The 23,648-nt window shown below is 41.3% G+C and overlaps 2 long non-coding RNA genes across 3 annotated transcripts; both read left to right on the plus strand.

Moving 5' to 3' along the window:
- Positions 1 to 649, plus strand: LOC148995406 (uncharacterized). 2 transcript variants are annotated; one of them, XR_016155260.1, is made up of 3 exons: positions 1 to 90; positions 175 to 293; positions 392 to 649. It is a non-coding gene; the product is annotated as an uncharacterized LOC148995406 (long non-coding RNA). The 2 variants fall into 2 exon arrangements; XR_016155261.1 differs by having other exon boundaries at positions 178 to 293.
- Positions 650 to 17,431: 16,782 nt separating this feature from the next.
- Positions 17,432 to 18,513, plus strand: LOC148995407 (uncharacterized). Its single transcript, XR_016155262.1, has 4 exons — positions 17,432 to 17,581; positions 17,677 to 17,721; positions 17,799 to 17,863; positions 18,460 to 18,513. It is a non-coding gene; the product is annotated as an uncharacterized LOC148995407 (long non-coding RNA).
- Positions 18,514 to 23,648: the final 5,135 nt, after the last annotated feature.

Raw genomic sequence — 23,648 nt, forward strand, 5'->3', positions numbered from 1 at the left:
TAAATTCATCACATAACCTGGCTATGACCACTTACCTCTTCGAAGAATTAAGGTCAACTTTTACAGACGTTGACCCTGAATGTGTAAAAGGTAATCTTAAAGATGTTGTAATCATTTTATTGTCCTCTGTTTTACTTATTTTATTGCCATTACATTTATTTATGATATATTTAGCAGGTTGGAAGATGTATTTTGAGACTTTGCGGAGGAAGTATTCTTTGGCTCAGCCTGAAAAGGCTCAGAAAAGAAAAACTATGACGAGCATTGCAAAGAACCTTCAAAGAAAGCGACTGGTAAGTTAAGAAACTGGTTAAGCACTTTTTTTTCTCTTCAGAATGTAACTATCCTCCTCTCTGTGTTTTAGTGGTTAAGTTACTGTCATGTTTTTCAGTTGCTGGAGACCAGGTCCGGGGTTGTACAAACCAACACAGAAAAGGAACTTTGGAAGACCGCAACAATAGAACTGATGTCTGATGAAGATGATGCTATTGTTGATGGAAGGCCAGTGTGAATGGTGAGGTCTCCACCAATCTGCTCTCTGCTAGGTACTATAAAACAGACTAGAGGCTGACCCACACTATGCGTCACACCACCAGCGTATCATGGCAGTTTGAAAAATGTTAACTCGTATATAAAAAAAAAATATATATATATATATATATATAACCGTTCAAAAGTTTGGGGGTTGGTAAGATATTTTTTTTTTTGGTTTGGGGGGGATAGCTCAAATTAACTCAATACTTTTATTCAGCAAGGATGCATTAAATGAATCAAACGTGACAGTAAAGACATTTATAATGTTACAATACATCATATTTCAAATAAATGAAATATAACTTTCTATTGATCAAATAATCCTAAAAAGTCTACAACTGTTTTCAACTTTGGTAATAATAATGAATATTTATTGAGCATCAAATCATCACATTAGAATGATTTCTGAAGGATCATGTGACACTGAAGACTGGAGTAATGATGCTAAAAATTCATCTTTGATCACAAGAATAATGTATTCCAATAGAAACGTTTATTTTAAATTTTCATAATATTTAACAATATTACTCTTACTTTTTTGTATTTTTTATATATATAAAAAAAGCAGCCTTGGCGAGCATATGAGACTTCTTACCGATCCCAAACTTATAAACGGCAGTGTACACCTTGAATATTTTATATACACTTTAATTTCTTATTTATTTTTCTCGTATTATTTCATATATTTGTTCCTTTTTTTGTTGTCCATGTTGCTTATCTCCATTTTGTTTACTTGTTTGCATTTTAATGTATGTTTATAATGCACTCTCTGTAATGTTCTATTTATTTATATTGTTTACTTGGAATATCTACGTATATTTTATATATATATATATATATATATATATATATATATATATGAAGAGTTCAGATGCAAAAGCCTCTAAATGCCATTTGAAATTTTCTCCTTTAATGATGATTTTTATCAAACTTGTATATTTAAGTTTAGTAATTTCACTTAAATAACAATTAATAGGCAATTATCATTGCCATTTAAGAGAAATTACTGAACTTAAATATACAAGTTTGATAAAAATCATCATTAAAGGAGAAAATTTCAAATGGAACTCTTCATATATTTTATATATATATATATATGTAACTTTTTATATAGACTGTGTACTTTATTCCTTTACATCTGTCCTTTAAAATGATTGGGTAAAAAAATTTTTACGAAAATAAAAAGTTAACAATTTATTTAATGTATGTTTATAATTTTCTTTGGAATGTCCATGATTTTTTTTTTCTTCCTTTGAGATGTTATTACTTCATACTTTTTTTTTCTAGTTTTTGTTCCCAATTCCTCTGTAATGCTTGTTTATAATGCTATTTGGAATGTGTTATATACCTTAATAAAAATTTCAGACTTTCCCATTGTTCTTTGTGTGTTTAAATATAAATATAAATATATATATATATATATATATATATATATATATATATCAAATGTATTTTAATGAATATATTAAAATTGGGGGAGGGAGGTTTGGGATATATTTGAGCAATATCTGCATAGCTGGTATATAACCAATCAAATCAGTATGCTACAAGGCCTAGGGTGGGCTATGTTTAAAAGTAACCAATAAAGTCCGTTTACTGGGTTTTCAATGTGTCCTGCCCTCCAATAGTGGTCTGGGTGTTGGGAGTGGCTTTAAAAGAACAACCAATCCAGTTTGGTTGGAAGGCAAAAAGGTGTGAATGTTTCCTGCAAAAAGGTGTGATTTTTTTCCTGCTAAAAACTTTAATGGGATTACTTGCCATGGCAACAAATGGCTCTAGCACGGAAGTATACGTCCACAACATACATCCGATTTGGTATCATTCCGGATGTATGCGGATATATACAAACCCATGGAATTTGACATATCCGGCCACTATACTCCTGGATTCTTCCGAATTTCAGCAGTGTATACAGGAGTATACTGGTCCGGATACACCTATTTTCATGCAGTGCAACTTGTGTCATTCTGAGCTTTGGGGGCGGTGCTATGGGACCAAATATAATCATGTATCAAAAAATTATCTCGGTCTAGGAACGTCGAATCGACTCGGGATGTCATTGGAAAGGTCTCGGCGAGTGCTTTCCAACGACACCTCGTTTGTGTCGCTGCGACCTTCCTAGGCCGAGATACATGTTTGATACATGAATATATTTTGTGCCATAGCTCCGCCCAGGAAGGTGTCATTAATATAAACAGCGGCGTCATTGGAAAGGGTTTTCTAAGACCTTTCCAATGAGTCTACTCATATGTCTCTGTGTTGTCGGAGTCATGAGTTATTGGCACTCAAAGTTTACCCGGAAGTGACCTTATAGCTCCGCCCAGGAAACTGTCATCTACATAAATGAGGTATCTTTACAAAGGTTTTTTTCTCAGCTTTCAAATGAATAATAGAAAGGTTTGAAAATTTACCTTTTTTTGCTGTGTTTGGTGTAGATTTAACCTCAAACTGAAAATGAAAGTGAAAGTAAAAGTAAACATTTCGGCAATCTTTAAAATGGTCAATAAAATCAATAATAAAACGATTAATGTTAGAGGAATATATTAAGTAACCTTACCAATTAAATTTTTTTTATTTTAATTTTTTTTTTTATTTTAACATTTATTACAAGTGTAACAAAGGATTATTTCATGAAATAAATAGTTTATTACAATGTTATGAATTTATAACAGGGGAATAAAAGTTAAATTTAATCGAAACAAAATAACAGAAAAGGATTAGTATTTTTTTTTTTTACTTTAACAGGAAAAAGTATAAAATAAGAAATCGGGACTTTTATTATGAACAAAAAAAAATGGAATTTTGAAAGCAGAAAGAGAAGAACTGAATGCAAACTGTGCTGTGTTTCTGACAGGAAAATTTGTTTATTTTTAGTTAAACCAAGTTTAACTTGACTTGATTGAAAAGTATAAAGTCTAATCTTCTTTTGCAGGGGTGATTTTGACAGAAAATGGAAAGGTAAGTGCATGTTTATGCTTAATTTGATTGCCATAACTTGCATTTCTAATTAGTTGAATAGATATAAATGTAATCACAATGAAATAAATCAGCGATCTCTCAAAGGTAAAATAACATTCAAATTAAAAAAGGTTAAGGTTAGGATTAGTGTAGTGTGAGAAACGTAGTTGTTAAGTCATGTTTAATTTGTGTTTTAAGGAGGATTTTTTTTATTTCTGTGGCTTTTGTTGATTTAACCCCAAATTGAAAATTAAAGTAAAAGTAAACATATCAGTGATATTATAAAGGTTGATTAAAAACACAAAAAAAACATTTATTTTTTAATGTTTGTTTCATTTTGGATGTGTAATAGTGTAATGTAACAACAGTAGTTGTTAATTCATGTTTATTTTGTCTTTTAGTGATGACCCATTTGTTGTGGCTGCTAGTGAAAACACAAAAGGATTGTTGAATTCCTATTTTCGCTGCAGATACGTTGAAGAATTCTTAACAGATGAATCAGTTCATGTTCCTCTTTTTTCATCGATAGTGGACGATGCTTCAGAGTCACTTCATTATAGCTATGACTTTGATGGCGTTGTGGTTCAGATTTTCTGATGTGAGCTACATAACAGCAGGGATCCATTACTTGGCTGTCGGGCAAGTGGATGGCTCGAAAGTATCAAACCACTGGAACCTGCTTAAAAAGCATCTAAACCTGCAAAGGTACAGTGTCGATGGCATAGGTGCGTTGCGGAAAAGTGTGGGGACTGTCCTTGCATTTGTGGATGGGGGATACTTCCTTAATTTGACCTGTGTTCCAGCCAACCCGAACAGTGCCCACCCAATGTTCAGGAGCGAGATTGTAGCTAAGGCCCATGCCATTGGCCTTATCAATGCATTATTCGAAAACTTTTCTTTGAGAATGAGAAGTCTCCCTCCAGAAGATCTAGAGCGGCCAACCATCCAGAAGAAGAACCTCATCAACATGGGAAGGATGAATATTTTGGAAGCTGACCAGGCCTTTATTCTCAAGCAGCTCCACCAATCCGTCTTGGCAGTGAATGATGATCTAGACATGTCAATAATTTTGTCAATAACAAAATTTGGGCAAAAGGATCCTAGAACCTTCGACCTAGGCAAACTGGTCCACCATGACGGCGTAGTGAATATGTCGTATCATGTTGCTTGCAACATTCGCTCACAGGACCCATCTGTTGACCTCTTGTGGTCAAGGTCTGGACTGCAAGAGGTCGTTGGAAACCGTGGGACTCTGTTTCTGGTGTACTGTATGGCCGAAAGTGGCAATTTCCAGTCTAACCTGAACCACATGCCTCTCGACATCAGTGATGACCTTAATCAAGTTGTGTGTCATGAAAATTGCAAGTTGAATCTTTTGAAAATGTATGCAGTGACGCCACACTGCCACCAGGCTAGCCCTGCCAAACACCCAGTGAGTCGAGTTATTACAACTTGCGACTTGCATATTAAAAAGCATCGAAAGATGATTTTGAAGGATGCTAAAGCCTATGTACAGCACATGGATGATTTGGCCCTCAAAACGATTGCAAGGACCCTCGTGAGGCTGGAGGGAGTTTGTAATACAGTTCAGTTAGGGGTGAAGAAGGAGACAGGGTCGGCGGGACTGGAACTCGTACTTAATTTTTATTTACTCAGATTTTCACAAAACAAAAGGTGTGCACACAGCACGTTCACCGTAGCACAGCTACGGCACAACTTCATTCACAAACTCTTTCCACATCGAACAACTTCACGTTCCGCTTCAGCTTTCCAGCTTCTCTGTCCACAGCACGAGTTCCAGCCAGTTCTCTCTCTCCCCTCTCTCCCAGTCTGCGGCCTTTACAGTCTCCCTGCTCCAATCACTGCAAATAGACACAGCTGTTCATCATTTGCACTTGACCCACTTAGCTCTCCGCGCAGCTCATTGACTCGTCTCCCACTACAGACGCCGCGAAAACCACGCCCCCCTACCACATACCCCCACCGCCCGACTCAGGCCGGGGAACCGTCCGGCCTGCAGCCTCCCCCCCCCCTCCTGGAGAGGAAGTCGGCCACCGCCATCTGCGTCCCCGGCCTGTGGACCACCTGAAACTTAAAAGGTTGTAACGCCAAATACCACCGGGTGATCCGCGCGTTGGTATCTTTCATGCGGTGGAGCCATTGGAGGGGCGCGTGGTCCGAACACAGGGTGAACTCCCGGCCCAGGAGGTAGTAGCGGAGGGTGAGGACAGCCCACCGTATGGCCAAACACTCCTTCTCAATGGTGCTGTACATCGTCTCTCTCTTCGAAAGCTTCCGACTGATGTACAGCACCGGCCGTTCCTCCCCCCCACCTCCTGGGACAGGACTGCGCCCAAACCCCTGTCCGACGCGTCCGTCTGTAGGATGAAAGGGAGAGAAAAGTCAGGAGCATGCAAAAGCGGGCCGTCGCACAGAGCAGCCTTTATCTGGGTAAAAGCCCGCTGGCACTGCTCCGTCCACTGAATCGTATCTGGAGCACCCTTTTTAGTTAGGTCAGTCAGCGGGCTAGCGAGGTCCGAAGAGTTATGTACAAACCGTCTATAATATCCCGCTAGCCCCAGGAACTGCCTAACCTCCTTTTTGGTCTTCGGACTTGGACAGGTTGCAACTGCAGCTGTCTTATCAATTTGGGGACGTACCTGTCCATGTCCCAAGTGGAACCCCAGATACTTTACTTCCACCCGCCCAATTGCACACTTCTTCGGGTTGGCCGTGAGCCCAGCTCTTCTCAGCGTTTTCAGGACAGCACGCAAATACTGCATATGACGCTGCCAATCATTACTATAGATGATGATGTCATCCAAGTAAGCAGCAGCATATGCAGCATGCGGCCGGAGAATTCTGTCCATCAAACGCTGAAAAGTCGCCGGTGCCCCGAACAACCCGAACGGAAGCGTGACAAATTGGTGTAATCCAAACGGCGTGGTAAAAGCTGTTTTTTCTTTGGACATTGGAGATAAGGGGATCTGCCAATATCCCTTTGTTAAATCCAGTGTCGAATAAAATCGAGCGGAACCAAGCCGATCAAGCAATTCGTCAATCCTCGGCATTGGATAAGCATCAAACTTAGACACCGCGTTCACCTTTCTATAATCCACACAGAACCGAACCGAGCCGTCAGGTTTCGGGACTAAAACTATCGGGCTTGCCCAGTCACTGTTGGATTCTTCTATTACCCCCAGGTCCAGCATTGTCTCTAATTCGTCTTGAACCACTTTTTTTTGTGTTCCGGTAAACGATACGGGCGGCAACGTACTACGGCCCCCGGATCAGTCTCAACGTGGTGCTGAATGAGATTCGTTCGGCCAGGTAGGGGCGAGAATACATCCGCAAACTCTGTTTGTAACTTCTTAATGTCAGTGAGCTGCGAGGGTGAGAGGTGGTCGCCAGAGGGAGCCAGAGCGAAGGAATGGTGTTTGATATTCGCTTCTGGCCCGAGGTCCTCCTCTCCACCTACCACCGTCGCCAGCATCACTGCCTCAGCCTCAACCCATTTTTTAAGTAGGTTGAGGTGGTAAATCTGACGTCCCCCGCCCCTATCTGTTCGCACTACCTCATAGTTGAGATCCCCAACCCGCCGTGTGACCTCAAAGGGCCCTTGCCACTTTGCGAGTAATTTCGAACTGGACGTGGGAAGTAATACAAGGACCTTATCTCCCGGTGCAAATTGACGAAGTCTAGCCCCCCTATTATATTGCTGCCTCTGTCTGTCCTGGGCCTGTAACAAATTCTCCAAAGATAGCCGCCCCAAAGTGTGAAGTTTCGTTCTCAGGTCCAGGACATACTGAATTTCGTTTTTGCTAGCGGATGGTCCGTCCTCCCAAGTCTCCTTCAGTACATCCAACACCCCACGGGGTTGACGACCGAAAAGAAGCTCGAAAGGGGAAAACCCCGTGGAGGCTTGGGGGACCTCGCGTATAGCAAACAACAGGGGTTCTAGCCACTTATCCCAATTTTTGGCGTCTTCGTGAACGAACTTACGAATCATGGCTTTTAACGTCCGATTAAACCGTTCGACCAGACCATCCGTTTGTGGGTGATAGACGCTGGTGCGAATCGATTTAATGCCTAACAACTCGTAAAGTTCGCGTATTGTCTTTGACATAAACGCCGTGCCCTGATCGGTGAGGATCTCTTTCGGGACCCCCACCCGGGAGATTAAAGAAAACAGCGCGCTTGCGACACTCTTAGCTGAGATATTGCGAAGCGGAACTGCCTCCGGGTATCGTGTTGCGTAGTCCACTAAGACTAACGCAAAACGATGCCCTCGTGCTGACCGTTCTAATGGCCCGATGAGGTCCATGCCAATTCGCTCGAAGGGGACCTGCATCAGTGGAAGGGGGCACAAGGGTGCTTTTGGAGTGGCCGGTGGATTAACCAACTGACATTCGCGACAAGCCTTGCACCACCTGCGCACGTTCTCGTGAATGCCCGGCCAAAAGAATCGGGCCATGAGACGGTTTAGTGTCGCCGTTTGCCCTAAATGACCGGCCATCGGATTACAGTGAGCCGCCTGGAAAAGCATTTCCCGACGGCTCTTTGGTACCAATAACTGGGTTGTATCCTCATTTGTCTGGGCATCTCGGGCCACCCGATACAACCTATCTTTAATTATGCAAAAATAGGGGTAAGAGAGCGGTTGGTGCGGGTGGAGCAGCCGTCCGTCGATGGACTGGACCTTATCAAACGCATGTTTGAGCGTCTCATCCTGGGACTGCTCCAAGGGAAAATCATCGCGCTCAGAGAGAATATTTCCCTCTGACGCGCTCTGTTCCCCCGCCGCAGTGCCCAGAGGTCCCGGTACAGTGTCTCCCACCTGCACCAACGCTGTCTTCCCCCGCTGGTTTTTCCCCCGAGCGGCATCCGCACATAAAAATTTCAACAAATTCGTAAAGCCCGGCCAATCCGTACCCAAAATTAGCGGATGCCGGAGGTGCGGGTTAACTGCCACCTCCACACTATGCTTTTGACCCCTGAATAAAATTTGTACCGGCATTAAGGGATAACTCACCACGACCCCGTGCACACACCGTACCTTAACCATGCGGCTGTTATCCAATGCCCCAGATCGAATCAGGCTTTGATGAATCGAGGTTTGGTTACATCCGGAATCCACCAAAGCCTGATAAGTACCCCCCTTGATACTCACGGGTATCTGGTACAAGCCAGCTTGATCGGGGGCGGCCCTTGGCGCGTCGGGGACCCGGACCAGCGTCCCCACCTCCATCACCGGACAGCGATCAATAAAGTGTCCCGGATCCCCACAGCGCCAACAGGCCGGCCCGGGCTTTCCCGCTGTCCCAGCGGCGGGAAGTGGGGCAAGGGATTGGTGTGGGGAGAGCGCAACGACCGGAGCCGGGGAGGGGAATCCCCCGCCCGGTGTCCCCCCCTCCGTCATCCTCCCGGCCGACGGGGAGTCCCTCTGGCCGCCCGATCTCCATCGCGGCGCGAGCCTGGGCGCCGGCCCACCCCGAGACCTGGGAGAAGGAATAGTTTTTCCAGAGGGGGACGAGAGAGAGACTGGGGAGGGGGAGAAAAAAGAGTGGGAGAGAGAGGCAGATGGGAGGGGTTCGCCGACCCCCGAGCACGCCACCATGTGATCTTCCGCCAGTTGGATGGCCTGGTCCAGGGACGTCGGACGGTGGCACTGGACCCATTGAGCTGTTTTCTTGGGAAGCCTCGTGATGAACTGCTCCAGAACCACCAGGTCGACGATTGTCCCGACGTCCCTTCCCTCGGCCACCAGCCATTTACGGCAGGAGTCCCGGAGCTGTTGCGCCATCACGAAGGGCCGACCGGCCTCCTCCAGAGTCAGGGAACGGAACCGCTGACGATGTTGTTCCGCCGACCGGCCGACCCGCTGCAGAATGGCGCGCCGTAGATCTTGGTAGACCAGGAGACTGGCAGTTGGTGGGCGGCGAGCTGCGACTCCCCTGATAGGAGTGGGATGAGTCGCAGCGGCAAGTCTGTTTTGGGCCACCCCCGGGCTTCAGCTGTCCTCTCGAACAGGTCCAGGAACGCCTCCGGTTCATCCTGGGGACCCATCCTTGACACCGAGAGTGCCGCGGCCGATGTTATAGCGGGGGTGGCCGCAGCCCCCTGGTCGAAACAGCTCCGGAACAACTCGCGGTCCTCCTGCTGTCCTTGAAGCAGCGCCTGGAAGCGCTGCTCGTGTTCTTCCTTAAAGGACAGCAGGGCTTGATGTTGTTCCCTCTGCATGGCCGCGAGTGATTGAATAATCTCCGTAAACGGCGAACCTGACGGGCTCGACATGGCGACGGCAGTCTCCTTCTTCCCGGGTTTTCGGCACCAGTGTAATACAGTTCAGTTAGGGGTGAAGAAGGAGACAGGGTCGGCGGGACTGGAACTCGTACTTAATTTTTATTTACTCAGATTTTCACAAAACAAAAGGTGTGCACACAGCACGTTCACCGTAGCACAGCTACGGCACAACTTCATTCACAAACTCTTTCCACATCGAACAACTTCACGTTCCGCTTCAGCTTTCCAGCTTCTCTGTCCACAGCACGAGTTCCAGCCAGTTCTCTCTCTCGCCTCTCTCCCAGTCTGCGGCCTTTACAGTCTCCCCGCTCCAATCACTGCAAATAGACACAGCTGTTCATCATTTGCACTTGACCCACTTACTCTCCGCGCAGCTCATTGACTCGTCTCCCACTACAGACGCCGCGAAAACCACGCCCCCCTACCACAGAGTTTTTCTTGTTTTCCCAGGATTTCCCGAGGTTTTGGATGGCAGTCATTTTTTTGATGCGATGATGCTCGATAATCTTCTTGAGACCGTGCCAATGCTCGTTCCTTTTAAGGACAACCAATACCAACTTGGGTTAAGGCATATCATAAAGCCTGTGGCTACCTACCTCAGTAGCACCCTTTTTTGATGTCCTCTCAGAAAACAAGGGCCTTGGGGGGGTTGAAAGTTCCTGGAAGGCCTTCCAACTTGAACTGGCCCTGGAGTGCTTTTTTTTTGGACGGGGCACATGCGTAACCTCAAGGCAGTATGAGTCACCCCTTGGTGTGTGTGCCACCAACTCCAACAGCCTGTCTCGAAGGAGGGGAATCATAGGGCTCAGTCCAGTTGGATCGGCAAGTGTTGGTGAAGGCAGTCCTCCACTGGAGACTTGGATAAACGAGGAACTCCAGAAACAAAGAGTCATGCGACTGTTTCCATTGACAGATTGTCTTAAGGCTGGCGCACAAGTGCTGGTAAGAATCCTCCTCTCGGACCTTTACGAGAGGAATGACCGGATTCCCGTATCATCTTGGAAAGGGCCTGACCGACCAATCGGTCGTTTATGTGACTGTAGGTCAGTTGGAGAATTGGCGAGGGAGGTGTGCGATAGCCGAGGATTTGGTTATCCCCACACCTTTGGCAGGGCTGTGGAAATGGTCACATCATTTAACTTCGACCCGGTACGCTGTGTGGAGTTAGGGTTGGGGAAGTTTAAGTTTTTTTCCCAAAATAAAATATTTGGACGAAAACCGAAACAAGAAGGCGCGGTGGAATTTTCAGGATTTTGTGGAACTTCACCATCCTACCCAGCTTCCATCTGCTGCATCGCGCGCAGCAGCTTACCTCGGTGATGTGTGCTCAAAAGTTGAAGAGCTTGATCTTTCCTACTCGAGGAACCTTGTGAAGTATCGAGAGCACGGGATGCCATGGATGGAGACGTGTCTGGAGAGGCTTCCCAAGTGTTTGCCCAAAGACCGGCTAATAACACTGCTGGCCTTCCTCGGCTCGATTGGAATGATCCAAAACGGGGACTTTGTTTCATTGGAAAAACTAGGAGAGTTGGAGCGTCAGCTTCCTGTCACCCAGAGGCATTTGAAGGAGTTGCGCATCCTCTCTCCACTCCTATTGGTAAAATCTACCCAAATCTGGAGGTTCCATGATTCGGTCCCAACAAAGCTGGTCCTGCCTCTAGTTGTGCCACCCAAAGCACCCCATCCACGTCCTCCTGTAGCCCAGGAAAGAATAGAGCTGGCTGACTTTGAGGTGGATGAGGAACCAGAAGAAGAGGTAATTCAGAGGATCCAGCCATCAACAGTTCCTGCCAGCACGAATGCAAGGTGGACAGACCTGGAGACTGGGTTCATAAATGTGAGCCGTGGGATGAGCCACCTAATAGCCTATGAAGAGTACCTGAGGCGCTGCAAAGAAAATTCAGTCGCTGTCCGGATATTAAGTGCGTTTGAAAGGGAAAGACAACGTCTGATGTCAAATGTCTGAGTCGTCTGAGTCACATGTTTTTCCATGGTTTAAATGGTTCCGTTTTTGGAAAACATGAAGATTTTATTTGTTATTTTTTTGTAAATATTTCATTGTTCCTGTTTTTGAGAAAATCTCTACTCTGAAGTGAAGTTTTTTGTTAGGTTTTTGGAATTTTTTTTTTTTTTATAGAAAATTACTGTTTAAAGTGAATTTTTTTTGTTAGGGTTTTAAAGTATTTTAATATATTTTGTCAGTTTTTCTAACACAAGTAGATGCAAAAAAGAAAAAAGAAAAAACACCACCCCCAAAAAAATTTAAAAACACAAAAAAGACAAAAAAAAATATATAAATATTTTTAACCCAGCCTCTGACATTACACAGAACAGTGTAATGTCATTGCCGGTCCCAAGCCCGGAAAAATGGGGAGGGTTTTTACTGACTTTTTTCTTACGACTCGTTGTCATTGGAAAGGTCTCGGCGAGTGCTTTCCAACGACACCTCGTTTGTGTCGCTGCGACCTTCCTAGGCCGAGATACATTTTTTATACATGAATATATATATATATATATATATATATTTTTTTTTTTAAATGAACAATTCTTTACAGGCACGTCGATTCCATGCTGCTGATGTGAAGGAACCGGCAGATCCGAAGAAACTTCTTTCCCATCATTACCTTTTTTGGGAATGGTATGCTGTAAAGATTGCCCCCTCGCCAATAATCCGTCAGTGAAGGGAGTTTCACTATACCCATGTAAATTACCATAGCCATGAAGGCAAACATGTCCTGTAAGGTTATGTCAATCCATGGGTTAGAGGGATTTGTGTATTTTGTTGATCCAAATTCATTCGTGTTTTGAATTACTGTCTGTAACAGGGTGTTGGTAAAAAAAAAGTCGGAAAAGTTGAAGAACCGTATATGATGCTGTACGAATAAGCTGGGGTCCTGGTGATTTGGTGGGTCTGAATGTAGGCTGTGGTGGTGTCACATCTGGAATGTCAATATAATTGCATCCTTCTTCAGATGTGGTAGAGGACATTTCAACTTGACTGCCAGTTGTCCCTCTGCCTCTCCCCCATCCTCTCACTCTCCCCCTCCCCCGTCCTCTGAGTCAAAGGATGAAATCTCGCTCTCTTCGTCAGATAAATCATCCTCCGACTCATCGCTGTCACGCCGAGTACACTGCTCAATGACCTCTTCTAATAAGAAGTGTGTTTTGCTCGCACCTTCTCTCACTCCAAAAACGCGTTCAACTGTCTTTTGCGCACAGGCGCAGTCACTATGCAACTTTGCGCATGAACTTCACGGCAAGTCCATTTTTTCAGAAATTTTTCAGTCGAAAATGTGCCAAGAGACGATCCCGCACACTATCAAAACTTGCATATCACAAACTTTTTATTCAACAACATTACAGTCTCACGACCTTCATCAGGTATACACAATTTACAACCTCATCACATTTAAGGACAGAAAACATGACCACTAAACGGGCTACACCTGTAACCACTTTAACAAATTGTGGGCACATGATTATCACCACATCAACGTGTTTATATATAATTACAATAGTCATTGAAATACAAGGCAATAAAAATAAAAACAGTACAATATACTTTATAACATCACATTAAACAATGCTTCATCCTTCATTCCTCTGGGGGATTAGCCTGGTTCAACCAGACTCTAGTACATTTCATTTGTACACATGGGCTGCTTCTCAATATCCCTCCTCGTCTCCTCGCTCCTCCGTCCTCCCTCCTATGACCCGGAAACCGATCGAGCTCAGCCATCTTGAAGGACATCTCAATTCTCTAATTGCACCGTGAGGAGTCGAGGATCGAGGAGGCTTCCTGAGGAGTCATAAGCGAGGATACACAGGTGCATCCTACGCGGAACTGTTATATTCACTAAACGTGACGCACATGTCAATTCTCCTCCCCCTTCACATCGGTCACAATCATTTTAATTTATACTTTACCTTTGCAGTTTATAAACCACACATCTCACATATTTCAACAGTATAGCCTATCTTTATTATTTTCTATTACGAATTTATTAAATAACCAAACTTCAACAACATAAGGGCAGATCCTTTTAGCGCTGCTGATGACACTGTGGAGTGACGCTCAAGTGATCAAATATTCCAATGTATATAAAAAAGCTTTTATTCGATTCCTCCATCCTCCTTTCCTTTCCTCGCTTCCTTCCCTCATGTCCTACAGGGGGTGGAGCTGAGACGCAAGGAAAAGGAAGCAAGGAAAGGAAACGAGGATGCACAAATAAGAAATGAAAAGCACCCAGAGTCTGGCCTCTCTCCATTGAGAAAAGTTTTTTTTTTTTTTTATTAAACCTTTATTTAACCAGGGAAATAATCACATTGAGATAAATATCTCATTTACGAGTGAGCCCTGGCCAAAATAGCAGCACACAATATACATAAATACATAAAACACAATACACAACATGCACATGTACAAAAAATAATACAAAATTAAATGTTAAGAGCAAGTGCAGACAGATTTGAATGATTTGTTTAAGTGTAGCTTGAACTCACTTATCGAAATAAGTTCAAGTTTCAGTGAACTTTGGATCTCATTCCAAACAGTTGATGCACTATAAGTGAAAGCAGTTTTTCCAAATTCTGTCTTCATTAAAGGAACATTTAAAAGAATATATCTACTTGAACGTAGATTATACCCTTGACTATTAAAAGTTAGTAAACTACTCAAATATTGGGGAAGCTGGCCGACTAATGCCTTTGATTACAAGTATGAGCCAGTGTTTGTACCTTATATGAAGTGAAGGCCAACCTACCAACTCATACAACGCACAATGATGAGTGAGTTTACTTCCTTGTAGGCGGGTTCACTATTAAAGTTCAAATGTTTTTTTTTTAAATACATTTGATCATATTAGACTTAGCTGAATGTGTCGTAATACAAAAAGTGAAAGAATATTTTCTTGCTTTTTTAGTCTTTTTTTTTTCAACAATTCCGACCGCGTCTTTTTAGAGATATATTAAATGCTTCCACGACCCATCCTAAAGGGTAAGCCCTATTCAAGAATTTATTTGTCATAATATTAGACTTTTCAATAAAAACGGCATCTGAATGACAAATTCTTCTCAGTCTATAGAACTGGCTCTTAGACAAACCTTTTTTAAAAAAAATGTTGGATGAAAACTAGTAGCAAGTAAGAGTGTGTTACGATCAGTTTCTTTTGTAAAAAAAGTTGTAATTTTACCTTAAATTTAATTTTAAAGTTACCCTCTTTTTTTTTGTACCCACATATCCAAGAAATGAACTTTTGAAGAATTAATTTCAGAAGTAAATTCCAAGTCGTCAACTACGCTATTCAAAAAAGACAAATTCTTGAGCCTCATCTTGATCTCCTGAAAATACACAAGATATATCGTCAATATACCTCTACCATTTGATGATACGTGAATAAAACGGATTATTCTCTGAATTCAGTACATAACTTTGCTAAAAAAAAAACATAAATAAATTGACATAATTAGGGGCAAAATTTGAGCCCATTGCTGCCGTTTAGTGGTCATGTTTTGTTTTGTTTTTTCAAATGTGATGAGGTTGTAAATTGTGTATATCTGATGAAGGTTGTGAGACCGAAACGTTGTTTCAATATGTTAAAATATGCTTTGAATTGAACAGCAGAATATATATAACACTAAAATAATTGAATCAGCTAAATTATTTGAGCAGCTCATTACCATTTTTCTTAATGTGACACATACGTCACATCAAAATTCCACCTACTGTTTTATGGTTAAAAGCCCGATGTGACACATGTCACAACAATATTTTCAAAACTTGTTTTATATCAATTTGTACAAGAAATGTTTTAAAATCAGGTCAAGTGTAATCTATGATATGTTACTAAATCATTAGAATTGTTGCATGGGTTGAAATGTACCTTTAGTAACAAAAATACGCCTTTAAAAAGTGCTGACACTGCGAGAAGGGTCTGGCTGCAGACTTGCACTCTCAGACTTGCAGGGGCGTCATGCAAGCCAAAATTCTGGGGGGGGGGGGGGGCACAATCTGAGACGTTGCAATTGTTTCCTGACGGGTGATCATGTTAGGAGGGGTCAGGGGGCTTCTCCCCCTGAAATTTTTTTTTAAATTCTGGCTGCTAAACATACCATTTCAATGCAGTTTGGGAGGGACAGAAATACCTTGACGGAGCTAGCAGCAACCCTCCTCTATCTGAGGACTGAGTTAAAGTATCTTTTTTGTAAGTTTATGTAAAAGACAAGTTGATGAAAGTAAAAGCTCAAATTCAAAAGCTTTTTAAGTCTACTTCATTAAAGCATGCTTACACACACACTTACTGTACACTTAGGCCTACTACACATGTTTTTAAAAACAGTAACATTTATACACTCTAAAAAATGATGGGTTAAAAATAACCCAAGTTGGTTTGTTTTATAACCCAACCGCTGGATCAATATTGCACCAGCCCAACAGTAGTTAATTTGACCCAGCAAGATGGGTCGGTCATTTTTAACCCAACAGATGAGTTGTTCATTTCTACTCAAATGCTGGGTCAAATTAAATAAAATTCTGGGTTGATTTAACTACAAATTTGTTATATAGCGTACCCAAATGCTGGGTCAAATTAATTACAATTCTGGGTTGATTCAACTACATATTTGTTATATAGTGTACCCAAATGCTGGGTCAAATGCACGTTTTACCACCGTGTCGATTTATTTTGATTAATATATGCGAGGGGGAGAGAGCCAGTTTCAAGAGCTTTGTATGGAAGGCAGCAACGTTAGCCAATAGTTTACGGTTAGACTAGGCTAGCTATCGATAACGTTACACTGACATAACTTAATGCTCTGAATTCGCAGCTAATATCAATTCCATAACTTTTTGATCAAGTTAAAATTTCCAGGTAAACCATAAATAATCCCACTACCTTTTAATATCATCCGATAACTAATCCAATGCCGATTTGTTACATTTCCCACTTACAACTTGTAAAACATTGCCAGTTCAACGTGCGAGTTGCTTGAGGCTTGAACATACACAGCAAAGATTCAAGAGCTCTAAGTGCGTAGATTTGATATACACAGACACCATATTAGGAAAAACGGGCGAGCTGATGCTGACCGATTTATTACACATCAAGAAGAATACATTTGAGTCGTTATAAGCTCTGGTAATTATAGAGCATATTAGGAATAAATAATCAGGGGGAAAAATTAAAAGAAATTAATTTAAATTTCAATCGTACAATCGACTGCGCATAGTGTGTATAGTGGCGGATTGAGAACAATTCCAATGTCATTAAAAATCGTTTCTGTAAGTAATAATTATATATTTTCACACACATATTTATACCTAAATATAAACGCAATAGGCCTAAATATATATGCCTTTGCTTTATAGGCCTGTGATAAATAATACATTTTACCTTAATTTACACGATTTTTAATCTCTGTTACACAAATATATTAACGTTAGGCCTAAGCCAACCACTCACGGTCTTAAATACACAAAGAAAATCTGGAACCCCTAGCTCTTTCACAGTATCCAGTTTGAAAAACTGTTCTACAGATTGAAATGTGCATGAGTTATTAAGAAAAAGCTGCTAATGTAAAAAAGAACACAATCTGTAATCAACAGGGATATTACGAACAGGATGACACCGGAGAAATTGGCTGAAAAGACGTGCCTTGATTTAGAGGTAAATTTGATCAAGTTTCAAAGTGTTACTTATTGAAATTTTAGTCACTAAAGTATTTTGCTATATTAAAGGGGTTTCCAGGGCAGCCATATGGTAATGACTGCGGTGTCTTCATGTTAACGGTAAGATAAAACTTTTTTTCATCATCTGGCTATTTTTAATTCTCTTTTGCTGCCTCATCATGTTCCTCTACCTCTCCCACCTCCCCCCTGTATAGTCTGCATTTTACCTGGTGATGCATTCCTCATTTGACTACACAATTGTGAGTATTTGTTTACAATAATGTTGAGTGTGATTTAAAAATGCAATGGGTAATCATTACTTTCATGTTTTGTGCAGCTGGACATGCCAGAACTGTGGAAATGGTGGTGTGTGATGTTGATGGAGAACTATGGTCTGGATAGGTACAGTATTTCTTTTTTTTTTTTTTAATATAAATAAATAAATAATGGAACAATGTGTAATATTGTCATGCTTTATAGCAAATTAGCCATGCAAAGGTTTTTGCACATTTTACAGAGGAGTCTAAAGCCTTCCTGAGGGGTGATCGAGAACCAGTTTTTAGGCTAAAGAAAAGGAAGTTTGAGGAAACCTTTCAGGTGAAAACATATACTAGGGGATGTGACACTTAAGTCATATTACCTTGTGAATGTTTGATTTGCTTATGCTGTGGTATTTGACTTACAGGTAGAGCCACAACATCGGGTTCAGGAATTATCATCACAGGTACTGTGTAGTTGGTCAGAAAAAAAGCAAATTCTCTTAAAAAAAAAAGCATAAAGTTAACACAGACTTAAAGGCTGTCTAAGCGATGTCACACTTTTTTATGGCAAAACATTTTTTGTCACATACAGCCAACATTTCCTCATCATCCGCTAGCTGCCTGTCCCCTGAACACACTGTAAAAAAATGCGGTCTCTGTAGACACCACAGGTTCAACAAACGGCAACAAAAACAAACGTATGTAATATTATTTTTTTTGTATTTTATATATTGTTAGGGAGATGTACTGCATCCTGCGTTGGAGGACTTACCACTAGAATCATCACAAGAGGTACAGTGTTTTGATACATGACTAGCAACAAAGTCATAATAATTGTAAATAGTTGTTGTTTTGTTAAATGTGTTTGGTTTATCACAGTTGTATCTCCCTTGTTCTCCGTGTTATTTCACAGTCGATTGATGCGAGATTTGAAGATAGCCAGCAAGTGGTGTTTGGATCAATCTAGTGCACTGCATGGTTCTGTTCAGTTGCCCAAAGTACTGTGTATGGAGGAACAAGACGTTGCAGAAGCAGTTGAGAGATTGGAAAAGGCTGAGTTTCCACAGGACAGAATCGATGCTCTGGAACCCTTTTGCTTCATCTTTACTGTAATGAACGACATGCAAATGTTTCTTGAACATGTAGTTGATGTCATGAAATTAAAGGTAAACTATCGAACTACACTACAGCAAAGTGAATAATGTGCCAATGTGTTTTTATATATTGTCTATTTGTACCTTGTACCTAGACAGCAACACAGTGTCAGCCCAGATCCGGGCCGTGCAGAATCCTTTTGTACCAGATATGGGCCAGATCTGGGCCGACACTATGTTGCTGTCTGGGTATTTGTCTGTTTTGCACATTAAAGCTATGGTATACGATGTTAAAAATCGGTCGAGACGGTAGGGAAGTTTTAAAAAACTCATCCCGCCCCTCCACACCCTCTGTGCTACCTGATCCCTGACGTATGTCACGTTTGAGTTCATGTCAACGCAAGATTAGCAACACATGAAATGTTCTAAACTCCCCACCACCATTATAATACTACAAGTATTGCTAAGGTTTTCAGTAATTGTGACTGAACAGCACGCAGCGCATCTTGTTCAAATTCCGATCGGACAAGAAATATAATTACTTTGACCCGTGATAGGCGATGCTAAACGGCTAACATTCCAATGCCGACCGGCAGCATGAGCAAGTTGTCAAACTGATAAAAAGCCACGTAACACGTCACACCATAAAAGAATAAATAAATGTTTACCTGCTCAACAAAAAGTCATCCGTGTCAGCGTCGTTTTCAGTCCCAGATCTCCCTGAAGCTTTCTCCAATGGTCAATAAAGGACGCTATATTTATCGTACTTAGAGTCCGGCGTTCTTCACATTTCTTTTTAATCTCTGATCATTCCTCCACAGACTTTCTCTTGCGTCCAAACTTTACAGTAGAGGTAAGCAGGGGCCGCTTGCTGTTGTCGTTTATATTTTTATTCATTGCTTTATCCATTGCTGATCTGACGCTACAAGCTAGCTACCATAGACAGTCTGTCAGCTGTTTGCTCACGCACGGAGGGGGGCGGGGGCGGGTGCGGTTGGGTTGGAGACGCGAGCGCCAGGCGGAGTTTCAAGTGGGGCTGGTGATTGGATGAGAGCAGTTGACCAATATAAGCTGTGCGGCCGCACAGTTTACATTGGTCAACTTTTCTGTGGCTGTACAGCCAATAGAGTGAATGGATTTTTTTCGTTCTTTTTTCTATTCATATTGTTAGGATTGTACTATATAACAGCATACATAACCAGCATCTAAACGAGGATATTAATAATGAACAATCTTTGAAATCGTATACCCTAGCTTTAACTTTATGTAATAACTGTAAATTGACATTTACAATAAAAAGAAATACATCAACTTGATGTTTTTCATTTACAAACTGTTCCCACAAAGTTGGGAGCATGATATTGTCCAAAATGTCTTGAAAATAATTAAAAATAAGTTAATAAATAAAAATAGTAAAAATAATTTCTTTCTCAAAACTGAGTTTTGATTAAGTGATCAATTTATGTACATGTCTTTTCCCACATGATTTTTGGTTGTAGGTCATCATTAATGTGGCATTTAAATGCTAGTGTTTCCCAAATGAAACACAAGAGCTCTTGGTTTTGAATGATGTGTGTAATGTAGAGAAATGTGTTTAGAGTTTTGCAAAAAGTTTGATTTTCAAATGCAAACAGTGCAAAGCATATAATGCCCTTGTATTTTTACAGACATGGTCTAAAGATTGGGTACATGAGTGAATAGTTTCACTGAGTGAGCCTCAAATTCCACTTTGAGTAATTGTAGTGTGGCAATTTGTGTAGCAATTTAAAAAAAAAAAATGTCAACAAAAAGACAAATGACGCTTTAACACGACCAAAATTAGCGTGTCTACGCGTAAAAAAATCGCCACGGTCAAAATTCACGCGTTTCGTTTAAAGACTATTGGGCCCGATCGCGTTCCGTAGAGCAGGCGTCGCTTGCAAGTGACGTCACTTGCAGAGGAAGCGCTCGTGTCCGAGCGTGCAAGTCCGAGAGTGCAAGTGACGTCACTTGGACACTGCAGCATGTGCACATCAGCAGGCCACCATTTTGGAAATGTTACCATGGCAACAAAAATGCACACATTGTCACATGACTGAACCTGGATGTCCCTTATATGTCCCTTAATAAAATAATTATGTAAATAATACATCCCAAGATAGCAAACTGACATTGAATCAACGTGGAAACGACGTCTCTCATGACATTGAAACAACGTTGATTTTGCTCATCGAATTAACGTTGAACCAACGTCAGACGAGGCATTCTTCAAAGCTAAATGACAATCGAAAATTGGTTTGCTTTCATAACGTTGAAACAACGCGTTGATTTCAAGTTGATTTTCCGTTAGTTTTGAAAGAATGACGCGTCTGACGTTGGTTCAACGTTAATTCGATGAGCAAAACAATGTCAGATCAACGTTGTTTCGATGTCATATTTCCACGTTGATTCAATGTCAGTTTGCTATCTGGGTCTTGATTGCTGGGTTTCTTGTGATGTGCTGTACTATGTAAAAGAAGAGTGATGGAACTGACAATACTCAAATATTTACATTCTATTCAACAAGGTGGAAGTGGGCGCCGAAAACTCTCCATGATTTTAACTGATGCTGAGGGCTACTCTTTGCGTGCACTAAAATCTGCGTCCAACAATGGCCCAAATGTTCTTGGTTACATGGTTCCAATTCAAGAGAGACTTTCAACAGAAGACCTACCCTACGATGCTCCTGAATTTTGTAAAATGCCCAAAGCAAACTGTGTGTCATGTGGCCAGAAAATGCCCTTTCAGATGTTGGCTTTACATGTAGAGGAATATTCAGTAAGTTATTTTATATATTCTTTCTCTAATTTTGCTGAAATGCTTATTCACTAATTGTATCTAGTCGAGAGCAATAAACAATGAATACAACTTGTGAAATAGAAAGCTGAACCTGAGGAAGATCTGGATGATGAGACTGAAGAATTGCAGACACTGAGGATTCATTTCGCGTATCGTATTTTCCGGACTATAAGGTGCACTTAAAGGGGACATATCATGCAAAATCCACTTTTTTAGCTCTTAAATGCATTTTGTTGTATATTTGGAGTGTTTATAAGTACAGAAAATATTAAATTATTCTCTTCAGGTGCTTCGTTTATATCTTTATAATCTGTTTTGGTCATATTTTTCAACCTGTTCAGATTTTTCTGTTCTCTATGGCGTTTTTTGAACTATCACGTCATCGTATTTGCAGCGGAACTGACAAATAAAGACATTGACTACCGGTCCAACACTTCGAGCAATCCGCCATTATTATTTCACCCTCTGATTTTGTAGTCCGAGCTCAATGATGCAGAAGTTACGAGACGGCAAGTCAAAATGTTCGGTTTTTGGATGTACGTTAGTGACCTGAAGCACTTCAAGGATTCCCACTTCAACAACCTCCGCCAATATAAAGAAGGGTTTGCCGATTGACTTCGTCTGAATGAGAGTAAATTCCTTCTATCTTTGGAGACGACGAACAGAGCATTTCCATAAGCTGTAAATATCGTTAATAAAAATAAAATACTTTACTTTCTTAAAACACATGGTGGTCATGGTTTAGCAGTACCTTTGTCTTTCTATGTTTTTGTTTTGAAGTAACGTTACACGTCTGCAGTATTATTGTTCTTGAGTTTCATCAATGGTCATTTAGCTGCGTTGTTTTCTGATGCTTTTTTAAACGTATCATATAATCAATACAGATTTTTAGTGGTAAGATTAGACCGTAGTCATTTATCTTGTCAGTGTGCTTGTTTTAACAAGAGAAATAGTCGACTTTCACTAATAACACAAAACAGTTAACTCACATTGTTCTGCAGGTTCGTCGTCGTCTTTATCAACTCGCTCGCTCTGTCTCGAATATGTAAGGCTTGATGGACAAGTCTTCTGTTGTTGACATTTAATTAACGTGTGAATAAAAATGTTATTTGAAGGTATCGTATATAATCGTATATCTCTAATCAAACTACAACAATAATGGCCGAACGTGGGGAGTTGAACTGACTGTGAACTCATGGACCTGGAGAGCGGGCGCGGTGTGACGCATCTCCTTTTTATTTAAAGGGGCCGCTTTGAAACGGGTCGCTCAAAGACGCACATCAGAAAAGGGGTAGAAAAGGGCCTTGTGGAGCTATAATAATGAGGAATTCAGACCTAAGCATTGCAGTTATGTTTTATATAGACCACAACGGTATGATTTATGTGTAAAAATGAATGATTTAAAAGCATGATATGTACCCTTTAAAAGCCTTTAATTTTCTCAAAAAACGACAGTGCGCCTTATAATCTGGAGCGCTTTATATTTGGATCTATTGCTTAACAACGCTCCGCGTTACTAAATTCACCCGCAAACTTTTTTTTATTATTTTTTTTTTATTATTTAACAGTCAGACATACATACAAACAAACCAACATAGTGCAGTAGTGAGCAATCTTGTATATCCATAATTCCAGCAGTGGCAAGAGTGATTTAAGTGTTTGATCTAAGTGTGTAAGTGAGCGTGTATGAGCGTGGGTATGTGTATGCGTGTGTACAAAAAGTAACCATTTATTATTTATTACCATTGTCATTACCATCACTCCCCACTACCACCATACTGCCCATATTGTTTTCGTAGATTTTTATTTCCATCCTTCCTCCTGTAACAATTGCCATAGTCAATCCTGTACAAAATATGATAATATAATATAATATAAGACAACCTTCCCCCACATCTCATCATTCACCCGCGAACTTGCGCTCCTGTCCATCTTAAGGAGGTCATACACCGGACGAGAAGCTCAGTACCGCGTCGCGCAGCGCCACATCTTTAAAATTCGAACACATTATTCTCT

Source organism: Pimephales promelas, chromosome 3 (genome assembly GCF_988280905.1).
Source record: "Pimephales promelas chromosome 3, fPimPro1.hap1.1, whole genome shotgun sequence".
Lineage (NCBI taxonomy): Eukaryota > Metazoa > Chordata > Actinopteri > Cypriniformes > Leuciscidae > Pimephales > Pimephales promelas.